Raw genomic sequence first — 13,833 nt, 5'->3', positions numbered from 1 at the left:
GAGAAAGCTTTTTGGACACTAAGAAAGCTTTGTTGTAGAGCGTTTAACACAATATTCGGGGAGGGGCCAGCTGAGTAAGACGGTAACATCTGCATATAAATGGATGAGAGATCTTCCTACTGCCTGAGCTATGTGTTGATCAAATCAAAGTTTATTTGTCACGTGCGCGGAATACAGCAGTGAAATGCTTACTTACAGGCTCTAACCAACGGTGTGGGGGAAAAAAAGAAAAAAAAGGTGTGTGTGTAGGTAAGTAAAGAAATAAAACAACAGTAAAAATACATTTGAAAAAAAGAGTAGCAAGGCTATATACAGACACCTGTTAGTCGGGCTTATTGAGGTAGTATGTACATGCAGGTATCGTTAAAGTGATGAACAGAGAGTAGCAGAAGCGTAAAAAGAGGGGTTGGCGGGTGGTGGAACACAATGCAAATAGCCCGGTTAGACAATGTGTGGGAGCACTGGTTGGTCGGGCCAATTTAGGTAGTATGTACATGAATGTATAGTTAAAGTGACTATGCATATAAGATAAACAGAGAGTAGCAGCAGTGTATAAGGGGTTGGCGTGGGGCACACAATGCAAATAGTCCAGGTAACCATTTGGTTACCTGTTCAGGAGTCTTCTGGCTTGGGAGTAAAAACGGTTGAGAAGCCTTTTTGTCCTAGACTTGGCACTCCGGTACTGCTTGCCATGCGGGAGTAGAGAGAACAATCTGAATGGGGTGGCTGGGGTCTTTGACAATTTTTAGGGCCTCCCTCTGACACTGCCTGGTGTAGACGTCCTGGATGGCAGGCAGCTTTACGCCAGTGATGTACTGGGCCATACGCACTACCCTCTGAAGTGCCTTGCGGTCGGAGGCCTAGCAATTGCCATACCAGGCAGTGATGCAACCGGTCAGGATGCTCTCGATGTTGCAGCTGTAGAACCTTTTGAGGATCTCAGGACCCATGCCAAATCTTTTTAGTTTCCTGAGGGGGAATAGGCTTTGTCGTGCCCTCTTCACAACTGTCTTGGTGTGTTTGGACCATCTAGTTAGTTGTTGATGTGGACACCAAGGAATTTGAAGCTCTCAACCTGCTCCACAGCCCCATCGATGAGAATGGGGACGTGCTCGGTGCTCCTTTTCCTGTAGTCCACAATCATCTCCTTTGTCTTGGTTACGTTGAGGGATAGGTTGTTATTCTGGCACCACCCGGCCAGGTCTCTGACCTCCTCCCTATAAGCTGTCTCGTCGTTGTCGGTGATCAGGCCTACCACTGTTGTGTTGCCTGCTAAATTAATGATGGTGTTGGAGTCGTGCCAGGCCATGCAGTCGTGGGTGAACAGGGAGTACAAGACGGGACTGAGCACGCACCGTTGGGGAGCTCCAGTGTTGAGATCAGCGTGGCAGATGTGTTGCTACCTACCCTCACCACCTGGGGGCGGCCTGTCAGGAAGTCCAGGATCCAGTTGCAGAGGGAGGTGTTTAGTCCCAGGATCCTAAGCTTAGTGATGAGCTTTGAGGGTACTATGGTGTTGAACGCTGAGCTGTAGTCACTTAACAGCATCCTCACATATGTGTTCCTTTTGTCCAGGTTGGGAAAGGGCAGTGTGGAGTGCAATAGAGATTGTATCATCTGTGGATCTGTCTGGGCGGTATGCAAATTGGAGTGGGTCTAGGGTTTCTGTAAATTGAGAAGGGCGTGAGGCCTAGGATCGAGCCTTGGGGCACTCCCTTGGTGACAGTCAGTGGCTGAGACAGCAGATGTTCTGATTCTATACACCACACTCTTTGAGAGAGGTAGTTAGCAAACCAGGCTAAAGACCCCTCAGAGACTCCTTAGCCGGCCCACAAGAATTAAATGGTCTACCGCAGGGTTGGGCAATTCCAGTTCTCGAGGGCCTGATTGGTGTCACAGTTTTGCCTCAGCCCAAGCTAACACAGCTGACTCCAATAATCACCTAATCATGATCAATTTAATTAATCAGCTGTGGTTGCTAGGGATGGAGACAGTGTGACACCAATCAGGCCCCCAAGGACTGGAGTTGCCCATCCCTGGTCTACCGTATCACAAGCTTTGGCCAAGTCAATAAAAATAGCAGCACAACATTGCTTAGAATCAAGGGCAATGGTGACATCATATAGGACCTTTAAGGTTGCAGTGACACATCCATAACCTGAGCGGAAACCAGATTTCATACCAGAGAGAATACTATAGACATCAAGAAACCAAGTCAGTTGATCATTGACAAGTTTTTCCAACACTTTTGATAAACAGGGCAAAATAGAAATTGGGATATAACAGTTGGGATCAGCTCGATCTCCCAAGTAATGGACACACCGTGGCTGCATTTCAAGCAATGGGAACCTCCCCAGAAAGGAGAGACGGATTAAAAAGGTCAGAGAAAGGCTTGGCGATGATATGGGCAGGAACCTTAAAGAAGGGTCTTAACCATCTGACCCTAATGTTTTTTGGGTCAAGTTTAAGGAGCTCCTTTAGCACCTCAGACTCAGTGACCGCCTGCAGGGAGAAACTTTGTAGTGGGGCAGTGGAAAAAGAGGGAGTAGCGTTCGGGCTAGCCACTTTAGAAAGGGTGGGAGATGAGGAAATGTTGGATGGGCAAGGAGGCATGGCTGAGTCAAATAGGAATCCTGACTTAATGAAGCGGTGATTTAAAGAGCTCAGCCATGTGCATCTTGTCAGTAACAACCACATTATCCACATTAAGGGACATGGGCAGCTATGAGGAGGACGGTTTATTCTCCAGGTCTTTAACCATTTTCCAGAACATCTTTGGGTTAGATCCAGAGAGAGTGAACTGCCCCTTAAAATAACTAACTTTGGCCTTCCGGATAGCCTGAATGCCGGATAGCCTGAGTATGCGTGTGCCAAGCCGTTTGCCAAATGGAATTCTCGAGGTGGAGTAACTCTACCAGATCATTGTTGAACCAGGGGCTGAACCTGTTTTTAATTCTAATTTTCTTTATGGGTCGTATTTAACAATACCACTGAAAATATTAAAAAAGAGGGTCTAACTGTCTTCGACAGAGGGGATCAAGCTGATTCTACAACATTTTACAGAGGCCAGTTCATGAAGGAAGGCTTGCTCAATAAAAAATTTTCGCAAGTGTTTGACAAATCTGGACAGGTTGTTTCACTGAGCAGCCATTACGAAGACATGCTATAAAACAGTGATCACTTAGGTCATTACAGAAAACATCAGACTGATACCTATCAGGATTATATCTTTTCTGGGTGTTTGGAGTCATACCTTGTGGGATTGGTGATAATCTGAGAGATTTGGGGAGTCCCATTGCTTTAGGACTTGGTCAGGTTGTTTAAGCATGTCCCAGTTTAGGTCACCTAGCAGGACACATTTAGACTCAGTGTAAGGGGCTAGGAGAGATCTTAGGGCATTTAGGATACAGGCCGGCGCTAATGGTGGACGATAACACCCAGCGACAGTCAACAAATATCTATTTGAAAGTTTAATGCTTAAAACCAGCAAATCAAAATGTTTGAGGACAGACTTGGTGGAGACAACCAAGCACTGAAGGTGTTCCTTGGTAAAGATTGCCACTCCACCACCTTTGGAAGATCTGTCTTGCCGAAAAAAGGTTATAACCAGAAAGGTTAACATCAGTGTTCAAAACACTCTTTCTTAACCATGTCTCAGTAATGACCAACACTTCTGGAATGGAGCTGTGAATCCACACTTTCAATGGATTGATTTTAGGTAATAAGCTTCTAGTGTTAACATGCAGAAAACCCAGGCTTTTACGAGAGCAGAAATCAGTGAAGCAGACATCAGAGCACAAGTCAGATTTGGGGTTAGCAACAGTAGATGTGCCAGGGTGTATTTGCACATTTCCAGATATCATCAGCAGTAATACAATCAGGGCACAGCAGAGGACAGGAAGAGCTCTGCAGTGTTGATTTATGACATTTGAATGTGCATTAGATGGCAACAATATCATATTGTACAGCAATTTCATCAGGTAACATGAATACAAAGCCGGCGAGAGGTGGTTAGAATATGATGGGAGTCCCGAGTATGGGAACAAACAGTCTGTCCCATGATTAGGTAAACAAGCAAGTTAATAGTCAACAAAGCACGCAAGGAGTCATGAGGCAAATAGCATAAAGTACAAGAAAAATATATAACTATGTTAGCTAGTTAACATTTGCTACGTATTGAATTTCCATCCTCTCAGGCCGGGGGCACATTGTATGAATTTATGGTTGGATCAGAATCGCTGTTATAATCATTGGCCAGTAGGGAGAATTAAGTAAAACCACAAGTCTAACTCCCTATCTCCATCCGTGGCTATTTTAGGAAAGGGACAGTTTTAGCTACCTAGCTAGCCACCGGAGGACAACAACATGCAACAATTCAAGTTTGGTCTGATGCCAAATCCAAACTAACAATCCTTTACATTTTATTTTGGTGCACCAGGACCATTCACAGCTGAGCTCATCAGTTTAGCTCAACACTGATTGGCTATTATTTGTTATTCTTTTATCAAGGGAGGCCAAATGCTTGCTGGCTTCCCTTGCATTCAATACTAGGTGCAGCAACCATGTCATACTCTTTTTGACCAAACAGCATCAGATAGATAAGTTCCACATATTGAGACAGTAGTTGTTTCGTCGGATGCTTTCTCTTGTGAGATACAATCGAATTGAAGGAAATTTATGAAACACAGAGAGAGACGAAAGATAATTTTGTATCTTTTCATATTTTTGCTTGGGAAAGCCTGTGTTGCCTAGGCATCCATGAATACACACCACTGCATGAAAGACAGGAGGATGCCATTACCATTTCTCAACAAGTAGGGTGAGTCAACATGTTTTTTCTATTTACACACACACACACACACACACACACACACACACACACACACACACACACACACACACACACACACACACACACACACACACACACACACACACACACACACACACACACACACACACACACACACACACACACACACACACACACACACACACACACACAAATCAGAACCATTGAGAGCCACATATTTAGCTTATATTGATTGGAATAAACTGTTTTTGGTATCTTTTAGTTGTCACTGTACTAGACTAAGGATAGGAGGTTTGATGTTGTTGAAGTGGAAATGGTGCTGGAATAGTGGAGGCAGTAACTGTTTTCTTCGCGACATGCGGTAGGTAACTCTGCGTGGTTCAAAGTCAATAGTTGTTTAGTAGTCCAAAAATGTCGGAAACATTAACTTGCTTGACCATGCTGTAGGTCATGTAACTGCTTGTTACATGCAGTATGCTTCGTGGACGGTTTTGTGATTAAATTAAGGTGTGGTTGCAACTGTGTCTTATTGTCTCGGCATTATGCCTATATATCACAGTTGCAAGGCATATGAACTACAATGCAATTATCATAACACATACAGTGCCTTTATAAAGTATTCACCAGAGGTGTGGAATCAACTCAGTTGCCGAAGAGGAAAGAAACTGCTCAGGGATTTCACCATGAGGCCAATGGTGACTTTAAAACAGTTAGAGTTTAATGGCTGTGATAGGAGAAAACTGATGTTCGATCAACAACATTGTAGTTACGCGACAGTACTAACCAAATTGACAGAGTGAAAAGAAGCCTGTACCGATTAAAAAATATTCCAGAACATGCATCCTGTTTGCAACAAGGCACTAAAGTAATACTGCAAAACATTTCGCAAAGCAATTAACTTTTTGTCCTAAATACAAAGTGTTATGTTTGTGGCAAATCCAATAAAACACATTACTGAGTACCATTCTCCATATTTTCAAGCATACTGGTGGCTGCATCATGTTATGGGTATGCTTGTAATCATTAAGGACTCGGGAGATGTTCAGGATTAAGCACAGGGAAAATTCTAGAGGAAAACCTGGTTAGTCTGCTTTCCACTAGACGCTGGGAGATGAATTCACCTTTCAGCAGGACAATAACCTGAAACACAAATCTCCACTGGAGTTGGTTACCAAAAAGACAGGGAATGTTCCTGAGTGGCCGAGTTAGTTTGACTTAAATCTGCTTGAAAATCTATGGCAAGACTTGAAAATGGTTGTATATCAATGATCAACAATCAATTTGACAGAGCTTGTAGAATTTTGAAAATAATAATTTGCAAATGTTGCACAATCCAGGTGTGGAAAGCTCTTAGAGACTTAGCCAGAAATACTCACAGCTGTTATCGCTGCCAAAGGTGATTCTAATATGTATTGACTCAGGGTTGTTTCCATACTTACTTTTCAATACATTTGTACAAATTTCTAAAAACATGTTTTCACTGTCATTATGGGGTATTGTGTGTAGATGGTTGAGGGAAAAATGTATTTGATTCATTTTGAATTCAGGCTGTAACACAACAAACTGTGGAAGGGGGTATGGATACTTTCTAAAGACACTGTAGGTTGTAATATGGCTTTTTCCTGGCTTGGCTTCCCCAGTGATTTTCCCCACACACTGCTACCTTCTATGTCATGGAAGGAATGTTCCTAATATGTTGTATACTCCGTGTATATCGAGTACATTTCATAGTAATTTATTTATACATTTAAGCTGGAGCTTTCTCAAATAGCTACGATTTGCCAAAGAACTGCAATTGCAACACATAGCTCACTTGGTGTGGTAAAATGCATTCTTGTGAACTGCCTGCCTGCATCAGCTGACCTGCAGGATGATTTGGCCAGGTGTACAGTTGCAACCTGGTCTCAGAGCATTTTGTATTATTCTGTATTGTGGCAGACCAGTGGGTTTGGTCAAGACGTTTACCCATATCAGACATGGACAGAGAAAGATTAGCTCAGTTTCAAGGGTGTTTATTTAAATAATAGGTAAAAAAGAAAAGGATAGGTCTCCCCTATGAGACCCTCTCCGGGATGCTGTCTTCTGGTATTCTGGGTCTGGTTGTATCCTGTCGGGCAAAAAACTGAACTCCCTCTTCTTACTTCTGCAACCGTCAACAATACCACGGGAGTCCTTTCTTCCCCTATTCCTCCTGTGTGCTGCCATTTTGGCAGCTTTATGGGCCTTGCACAGCTGGTGAGCAATCCGCCCTTGATTACTCACCAGCTCCCAATCAGCCCCAATTAGTTCTGGCTGGAGAGCCCGTCGAGACCTGGCACGTCCAGCAGATTGAGCCATCGCCTCGTGATGTATACTCCATCTGTTACCAGGCCTCGGCGAGTCTCCCCCTGGTGGCTGACCTGCTGTACACCACAGTATGTAAATCCAAGGTACTGCGTTTAGTATGATATGTATTAATTTGTGGTCCATCACCCATTTCTTGTGATATATTACTATTTACACTTCGTATTACATGTTACGAATTTACAAAACATATATGTTAGAATTCCTATCTAGGTGGCTAATGTTAGCTAGCTGGCTAACGTTTTCGAGGCACAACATTACTGAACATAACGAGCCAATGTAAACTGAGATTTTTGGATATAAATATGAACTTTATCGAACAAACCATACATGTATTGTGTAACATGAAGTCCTATGAGTGCCATCTGATGAAGATCATCAAAGGTTAGTGATTCATTTTATCTCTATTTCTGCTTTTTGTGACTCCTCTCTTTGGCTGGAAAATGGCTGTATGTGTTTTTGTGACTAGGCTCTGACCTAACATAATCATATGGTGTGCTTTTGCTGTAAAGCCATTTTGAAATCGGACATGAAGGGTAGATTAACAAGAAGTTCAGTTTTAATTTGGTGTATTGTACTTGTGAATGTATGAAAGTTAAATATTTATATTAATTAAATAAAAATATTTTGAATTTCGAGCTCTGCATTTTCAGCGGATGTTGTCGAGGGTTCCGACAAACCTCCAAACGAGCATCAACGCCATACAACACTCCTTCCGTGGCCTCCAACTGTTCTTAAATACTAGTCAATTTAAATGCATGCACTTCAACCAATCGCTACCGCCCGACTAGCATCAGTTCTGACGTTTCTGACTTAGAATATGTGGACAACTATAAATACCTAGGTGCCTGGCTAGACTGTAAACTCTCCTTCCAGACTCACATTAATCTTTTTGGGATAGGGGCAGTATTTTCACTTTTGGATGAATAGCATGCCCAGAGTGAACGCCTCCTACTCTGTCCCAGATGCTAATATATGAATATTATTGTTAATATTGGATAGAAAACACTCTGACGTTTCTAAAACAGTTTTAATGATGTCTGTAAGTATAACAGAACTCATATGGCAGGCGAAAACCTGAAATCCAACCAGGAAGTGGGAAATCTGAGGTTTGTAGTCTTTCAACTCAGCCCCCATTGAAGTTAGAATGATATTAGTTATGTTTCACTTCCCAGGGCTTCCACTAGATGTCAACACTATTTAGAACCTGTTTTGAGGATTCTACTCTAAAGGAGGGGCTCATAAGGGCTCTTTGAGTGAGTGGTCTGGCAGAGTGCCACACCCTCGGTATGGTGGAACTGTGTTTCCAAGGAGTGCATTCTGATGAAGATCATCAAAGGTAAGTGAATATTTAAAATGCTATTTCTGAGTAATGTTGACTACCCAATATGGCGGGTATCTTTTTGGCTGCTTTGTTGTCTAAAGGCTGTTATTATTGCATGGTTTGCTTTCTCCGTAAAGTTTTTTAAAAATCTGACACAGCGGTTGTGGTCCTTCTGTAGCTCAGTTGGTAGAGCATGGCGTTTGTAACGCCAGGGTAGTGGGTTCGATCCCCGGGACCACCCATACGTAGAATGTATGCACACATGACTGTAAGTCGCTTTGGATAAAAGCGTCTGCTAAATGGCATATATGGCATATATATATATATAAGGAGAAGTGTATCTATAATTCCATGCATAACAGTTGTATCTTTTATCAACGTTTATTATGAGTATTTCTGTAAATTAATGTGGCTCTGCAAATTCGCGGACCTGTTTTCTGGAGGCATGGATGAGTACAGAAATTAATGATAGTTATGATTTTGGAGATGCAGCCTGTTTAGATTTAGACCCCCTTACCATGTGACCATAATGCCATGTGACAGGGGGTTCTAGACAGAAAGCAAAGGGGTTCTAGAGAAGAATGTGAGGCGGGATGGGGAACGTGTGTGTGTGTGTGTGTGTGTGTGTGTGTGTGTGTGTGTGTGTGTGTGTGTGTGTGTGTGTGTGTGTGTGTGTGTGTGTGTGTGTGTGTGTGTGTGTGTGTGTGTGTAAGAGAGAGGGGAGCGACAGGGGGAGTGAGAGAGGAGAGACAAAGCACAAAGCGGACCAAAGATTTGAACATCACAATAAAGGTAAGAAAATACTTTTAAAATAATGACAGTTCCTTGAGGTGTCATGATAACCAACTTCATTAGTAATTGTATTATATTTTGGGATTGTTCTGTGCTTAATTTTTCTCTTACATCATATGTACTATAATAACAACTAGTTGGAATACAGTGACATTTAAGTACTAGTGCGTTTAAAACAGACAGGGTCTGCATGAAAGTAACCTATTTACACATAAAGGAGATCTAGCTTGAGTTTTTCTGGATTACAAATTAGTAAGGGCAATAAAATAACTGTATGTGTCTTGTGAAAACATCATGTTGAGTCCAGATGTTTTTGTTAAGAGACCATTGTTAGGTTCTAATTTTCAGAGGAAAAACTCAACAGACAATATGAAAGCTTAACCAACTTTATTTTTCCCAGAGGGTCAATACAGCTGCATTAGACAAAGACATTGTTCACACAAGCACTGATATTTAACCCTTTCTCCTAGGCTGAGTCTCCTCCTACACATCTGAACAAACATAGTTTCCTGCCTAGCAGTAAAGAAACAAAGTGATACGGGCCATAAACGGTTCTTTCTCCCTTAACATGACCTGACCTCGACCCCCTTCATCACTAATCCACAGCTCTCTCCCCTTATCAATACCTGCCACGTGATCACTTTCCCTGCACTCAGCATATTCCAAGCTTAATTGCACACACTATATACCTTCTGGTGTAGACCCTCTAAACCTATGCACTCAATATTTCAAATATGCAATAATCTGAGTACAGCGCTCAGACACAAAAACAAGCCATACAGATACCCGCCATGTTGTGGAGTCCGTAAAAGTCAGAAATAGCGTTATAAATATTCACTTACCTTTGATGATCTTCATCAGAATGCACTTGTGGAATCCCAGTTCCACAATAAATGTTTGTTTTGTTCGATAAAGTCCATCATTTATGTCCAAATACCTCCTTTTGTTAACGCGTTTAGATCACAAATCCAAAATCATGAGGCGCGGACAAGTCCAGGTGAAAGTTCAGACAAAGTTCAAAAAGTTATATTACAGTTCGTAGAAACATGTCAAACGATGTATAGAATCAATCTTTAGGATGTTTTTAACATAAATCTTCAATAATGTTCCAACGGGAGAATTCCTTTGTCTTCAGAAATGCAATGGAACGCAGCTATCTCTCACGGACATGCACGTGATCAGCTCATGCCAGTCTGCCAGACCTCTTACTCAATCAGCTCTCCTTCTCTCCCCCTTCACAGTAGAAGCCTCAAACAAGGTTCTAAAGACTGTTGACATCTAGGGGAAGCCTTGGGAAGTGAAATATGACCCCATAGACACGGTATATTCGATTGGCAATGAGTTGAAAAACTACAAACCTCAGATTTCCCACTTCCTGGTTGGAATTTTCTCAGGTTTTCGCCTGCCATATGAGTTCTGTTATACTCCCAGACATCATTCAAACAGTTTTAGAAACTTCAGAGTGTTTTATATCCAAATCTACTAATAATATGCATATATTAGCTTCTGTGACTGAGTAGCAGGCAGTTTACGCTGGGCACACTTGTCATCCAAGCGTGAAAATGCTGCCTCCTATCCCAAACAGGTTAACACAGTGTCCAAAGAAGGGCCAGATATATACAGAATGGTGTCGTCTGCATAGAGGTGCATCAAAGAATCACCCGCAGCAAGAGCGACATAATTGACATATACAGAGAAAAGAGTCTTGAACTCTGTGACACCCCCATAGAGGTCCGGACAACTCTGTGACAAGAATGTGGTGATTGGCAGAGTCGAAAGCCTTGGTCAGGTCGATGAAGACGGCTGCACAGTACTGTCTTTTATTGATGGCGGTTATGATATCGTTTAGGACCTTGAGCGTGGCTGTGTGGACCCGTGACCAGCTCAGAAACTTGATTGCATATCGGAGAAGGTACTGTGGGATTCAAAATGGTCTGTGATCTGTTTCTTCACTTGGCTTTCAAAGACTTTAGAAAGGAAGGGCAGGATGGATATAGGTCTGTAACAGTTTGGGTCTATAGTGTCTCCAACTTTGAAGAGGAATCTCAGACGATACGAAACAGGTTGAACATACTAGTAATAGGGGTTGCAACAATGGCGGTGGATAATTTTAGGAAGAGAGGGTCCAGATTGTCTAGTCCAGCTGATTTGTAGGGATCCAGATTCTGCTTCTCTTTCAGAACATCAGCTGGATTTGGGAAGTTTCATACCGTAAGGAGCAACGCATGTTGCGCACAGAGTTGTTTTGGTAAAGCGCATATTCAGCTGTTTATATATCAATCAGTATGGCGACTAAGTCAGGGAAAGCTAAATCTAAGTCTAGATATACAGATGTACACACAATTTTAGAAGAAATTAATCGAGGACGAATCATTTAGCGATTCCCAAATGGTGGAATATATTTTGAACGGAGAGAACATCGTTTTGGACTGGTAAGTTCTTCTCATGCTATAAATAATATAATATAAAAAATAAAATATTATTTGTGAAATGAAATAGCCTATTTGAGGCTGTTGAGGGGAGGGCAGGCCCACAACAATGCCAAAGTGAAATGGAGACAGTAGATACAGCTGGTCTGTTGTAATATAATAAAGACAGTAGATCTAGCTGAAATGTCATAATATAAATGAGACAGTAGATGTAGCAGGTCTATAATAATATATTCAACCTTATGTTCCCTGTACTATATATATATATATATATATATATATATATATATATATATATATATATATATATATATATGTTTATTATACCTGTTGATACAGGGCTCATATGTGAAACTATTCTAACTGAACATTTTCTTTCACGGTGACACTGACTCTGAATGGGAGCCCCCAGTGCCAAGGTGTCCATACCCCACTGAAGCTGGTTCATCCAGCTCCTGCCACAAGTGGTGTTCATCTGCCCAAATGTATTTCTGCAGGCATGGATGTGCTATGGCACCTGCATCAGCAGCATAATATTGTGTGTAGAGGACTGCAGATCTTCCAAATATTGAAAATGTTATTTTGTAAATTTATATATTTTTTCTCAATTTTGGGGGGGGGTGTGTTAGAATACCAATTTTGGTATTTTGTATATAGTTATTCCATTCAAAATGTATAACTTCACCAATTTGGCCACTTGGGTACATTTGGGCTACTTGTGTGGGACACCTGGGTCACTTCATGATAAATGTCATGTAGCACACTCATTTTGGAAGTTCTGAACCTTTGATTTCTGAACCTTTGCACAAGTACTGTTGCCCTCTTATGTTTTCCCCTGAAATTGTCCCCATCATCCTATCTGAATGTTTGCTTTATCTTGTTCATTTTAAAGATGATGATACAATGAAAAAAAACATATATTTTTTTATTGTTGTGTTAACAGACCTATTGTTATATTCTCCTACATTCAATTCACATTTACACAAACTTCAGAGTGTTTTCTTTCAAATGGTACCAAGAATATGCATATCCTTGGTTCTGTGCCTGAGCTACAGGCTGTTAGATTTGGGTATGTCTTCAGGCGGAAATTGAAAAAAGTAGGGGGTAGCTCTAAGAGGTTTAAGCATATCCCAATTTAGGTAACCTAGCTGTACGAACTCTGACGATAGATGGTGGGCAATCAATTCACATATGGTGTCCAGGGCATAGCTGGGAGCTGATGGGGGTCTATAACAAGCAGCAACAGTGAGGGACTTATTTTTGGAGAGATGGATCTTTAAAAGCAGAAGCTCGAACTGTTTGGGAATAGACCTGGATAGCAGGCTATCTCTACAGTACATTGCAATTCCGCCCCCTTTGGCAGTTCTGTCTTGATGGAAAATGTTGTAATTGGGGATGGAAATTTCTGGATTTTTGGTGGCCTTCCTAAACCAGGATTCAGACACGGCTAGGACATCAGGGTTGGCGAAGTGTGCTAAAGCAGTGAATAAAGCAAACTTAAAGAGGAGGCTTCTGATGTTAACATGCATGAATCCAAGGCTTTTACGGTTGTCGAAGTCTGCAAATGAGAGCGCCTGGTGACACACAGGGCCTGGCTTAACCTCTACATCACAAGAGGAACAGAGGAGGAGTAGGTTGAGGGTATGGCTAATTGCTATAAGAACTGGTCGTCTGGTGCTTTAGGAACACAGAATAAAAGGAGCAGATTTCTGGGCGTGGTAGAATAGATTCAGGGCATAGTGTAAAGATTTGGTAGGGTGAGTACAGTGGGGGTAAACCTAGGCATTGAGTGACGATGAGAGAGGTTTCATCTCTGGAGAGGCTAGTTAAGCTAGGTGCAGTCACCGCATGTGTGGGGGTGGGACAATGGGGCTATCTGAGGCATGTTGAGCAGGACTAGGGGCTCCGCAGTAGAATAAAACAATGAGAGCTGCCCTAAATAACAGTATACAAGGCATATTGACATTAATGAGAGGCATAAAGCAATCCCAGGTGTTGATTGGGGGAGCTAAGACAACAACGGGTGAGACGACAGACAACAGTAAACAGCTAAGACAACAACAACGGGTAGATGGCGATAAATGGGCAGAGAGGGTCAGTTAGCCACACACAAGGCCTGAGTTTGAGGCTGG

This window comes from Oncorhynchus gorbuscha, linkage group LG10 (assembly GCF_021184085.1).
Source record: "Oncorhynchus gorbuscha isolate QuinsamMale2020 ecotype Even-year linkage group LG10, OgorEven_v1.0, whole genome shotgun sequence".
Classification (NCBI taxonomy): domain Eukaryota; kingdom Metazoa; phylum Chordata; class Actinopteri; order Salmoniformes; family Salmonidae; genus Oncorhynchus; species Oncorhynchus gorbuscha.
This window is presented reverse-complemented; position numbering follows the sequence as displayed.